The following is a 3,615-nucleotide window of genomic DNA, read 5'->3' as shown; positions in this document are numbered from 1 at the left end:
ATTCCAAAAATACTGACCCCCTTAGAGGCATTGCTTCTGATTTCAAAAATACTGACCCCCTTAGAGGCATTGCCCGCATAGCACAAAATGACAACACCAGACAAAATGCATAGGTTCAGCCAATGTTTATTAATTATCATCTGAACTGCACAAATAATTTAAACTCATCCCCCCCACTATGCAGATTCTCCAAGAAGCTGCCACAACATGTGCGGTTGCCAATCTCCAGGTGATGACTGGATGTATCCTGGTATTACAGCTGATCTCCAGGTGACAGAGATCAGTTTGCCTGGAGAAAATGGCCACTTTGGAAGGTGGACTCTATGGTGTTGTACCCCACTGAAGTCCCCCCTGAAACCCTGCCATCCTCAGGCTCCACCCCAAAAATTTCCAGGTATTTCCCAACATGGAGTTGGCATCAGGTTTGCTACCATTTGACTAGTTTGTGTGCCTCCATCACTGGATGCCTTGGGATGCTTGTTAATCTCACTAAACAGCAAGTACCTAACCCACACATGAATCCTGCCAATCCCAGTTCTGGCCTCACCAACCTCTCAAGATCAGACTGATCTTTATATCCCAACCCTGAAACAACAAATGTGAAAAAGGTAAAATAAGATCCCTTATCCTGGCCAATCGGACAGGGACTCCCAAATCCATGCATAGCCCCAAAGAGACTGATTAATCCCATGTTGATACTATGGGGAGGGAAGGGCGGGGAGCTCCGCAATAACAATGGCATGAACTGGTGTTCCTCTCCCCAGTGTTATCTGACATCCATATGCACCCCCTCACCCAGCTGGCTAGGAGTTTCGTGCTTGGGTATCATCAATATGCCGATGACACCCAGCTATATCTGCTATTGGATGGCCAGCTGGCTACTGCCCGACAGAATCTGGCTCTGAGGGAGTGGAGGCCATGGTGGGATGGTTAAAAAAGAGCAGACTGAGACTGAATCCAACGAAGATGGAGGTTTTGTAGCTGGGGGGTGGGCCCTCAGGATTGGAGTCTAGGCTTCCAGCTCTGGATGGGGCGCCATTGACACCGGCACCATCTGTCAAGAGCAGGGGTCATTTAGTAGAAAAAGAGGTGCAGGAGCTCATTAGCATAACTCATTAGCATAACTTATTTGCATATGACACACCCCCTGACATCATCACTACCAGCATCAGAAGAGTGCCGGTATACGGATGCTTATGCTGAAATGCAACCTCATTAGTCTTTCAGATACTAGAAGATCCCTGTTTATCTTTACTGGAAAGCAAAAGCCGGTGAATTCAATACAGCCCACTTGTGAGTAAATATGCACAAATCCAGGCTGCACATCAGTTTCCTGTGTGTCACAACATCCCCTTCCTAGGCTGCATTAAAAAAAATCAGACTGCATTTTAAAAAAATTCACTGAAATCTTTATGACCTTTCTGAGAAATCTCCACAATGTTTTCCCTGCTGATGTGCATGCTCAAGGCGGCATCCCTTGCTACTGTCCTAGACAGGGGGGCGCTCAGGTGGGGATACTTACACAGGTGGGGTGCCCATGGCCACAGCTAAATTGCTGATTTAGGGGGCCTCCCTAACCCACAGGAAGAGTGAGCCCTGCAGGCACATGGCGTGGAAGTGCACCAGCTGCTCAGTCAGGCACCCAAAGAGATGGTGAAGGGCCCTGACCCTCTCTTCTTGTGCACAGTGCCCCTTCCCCTCCCTGGGGGGCTCACCCAAATGGAGAGGATGAAAGTGACAATGTTGATGGGATAGGCAGGGCAGAAATAGGACAAGATGCTGAGGTAGTTCTTGGGCATATGCACCTCTTTCTCGGGCCCTGCAGCCTCATCCTTGGCACCCAGCTGGAGCTCGGTGCCACTGCCATTTTTGTTGAAGGAGGGCAGTGATGACGAGCCCTTCATGAGCCGCCGCCAGAGGGAAGTTGGACGAGACAGGCAGGACGGCAAGGAGGAAGTGCATTTGCTCCACTCCAGAGAGGGCTGCTCAGGGAGACGCCGCGCTGAACTTAGCCCCTCATCCTGCTCTCTGAGAAGAGAGCCCCGTTCGGCCCAGCCCAGCCCACCACCGTACGCCCTGCAGATGTGTTCAGGTTTTGCTCCCAAGCCCCGGACCAAGGAGAAGGGAGAGGTGCAAACACGACTTTAGGGAAAGGGATGGGGAGAGAACTGGCTGAGCTGAGGTGGGAGGCGACTCCTCTGCCCATCTGGGATGCCAACGAGGGACCCTTTCATGCCGCAGCTCGCCCGAGAGAAGATTGGGCCATGGGTGACCTGAGTTTGGGGGGCAGGCGGGGGCGCACCTTCCATTACTGTTGTTTACTTTAAGTCTTTACTGCCGGAACGTTGTTCCAGCCCATTCCGGCTCAAAATGAGCCCCGGTCAAAAGTTTGGGCATGACTTTGAATGCCTCCTTATCAATGGAGGCCAAGTCATGTGCATTACTCGGCTGGCATTTTTCCACCTTCACCAAGCCTGACAACTAGCTCCTTTCCTGTCATGACCTGACCTAGCCATGGTAATCCATGCAATAGTCACCTCCAGATTAAACTACTGTAACTTGCTCTATGCCGGCCTACCCTCGAGACTGACCTGGAAAATCCAGCTGATCCAGAATGCGGTGGTGTGAGTCCTGATGGGAATGCCATGGATGGCGCATATACAACCAGTGCTGCGCCAGCTGCACTGGCTTCCAGTGGAGTACCGAGTCAGGTTTAAGATTCTAGTATTGACCTTTAAGGCCTTGAATGGTCTAGGACCAACATATCTATGGGACCGTCTTCTCCGGTATGTCCCTAGGAGAGCTTTACACTCTTCGAATAGCAACTTGCTGGTCATCCCTGGGCCCAGGGACATCCGACTGTCCTCGACCTCTCATGGATCAAAAACTGGCTAATTAATAGGAAACAGAGAGTGAGTATAAATGGGAAATTTTCTCAGTGGAGGGTGGTAAGCAGTGGGGTACCGCAGGGATCAGTACTGGGTCCGATGCTTTTAAACTTGTTCATTAATGATTTGGAGTTGGGAGTAAGCTGTGAAGTGACTAAATTTGTGGATGATACGAAGTTGTTCAGGGTGGTGAAAACCATGGAGGATTGTGAGGCAATCCAAAGGGATCTGTCGAGGATGGGTGAATGGGCATCAACGTGGCAAATGGGGTTCAATGTGGCCAAGTGCAAGGTGATGCACATTGGAGTCAAAAAGCCTAAATATAAATACACATTGATGTGGTCCGAACTTGCAGAGACTGACCAAGACAGAGATCTTGGAGGCGTAGTAGATAACTCACTGAAAATGTCGAGACAGTGTGCAACTGCAATAAAAAAGGCCAATGCTTTGCTGGGGGTTATTAGGAAGGGAATTGAAAACAAATCAGCCAATATCCTAATGCCCCTGTATAAATCAATGGTGTGACCTCATTTGGAATACTGTGTACAGTTCTGGTCACCACACCTTAAAAAGGATATTATAGCATTGGGAAAAGTGCAGAAAAGGGCAACTAGAATGATAAGAGGGTTGGAACACTTTCCCTATGAAGAAAGGTTAAAGTGCTTGGGGCTCTTCAGCTTGGAGAAATGACGGCTGAGGGGTGACATGATTGAGGTTTATAAGATTA

This window comes from Gekko japonicus, unplaced genomic scaffold, assembly GCF_001447785.1.
Source record: "Gekko japonicus isolate JY-2015 unplaced genomic scaffold, Gekko_japonicus_V1.1 scaffold1767, whole genome shotgun sequence".
In the NCBI taxonomy this organism is placed as follows: Eukaryota; Metazoa; Chordata; class Lepidosauria; order Squamata; family Gekkonidae; genus Gekko; species Gekko japonicus.
This window is presented reverse-complemented; position numbering follows the sequence as displayed.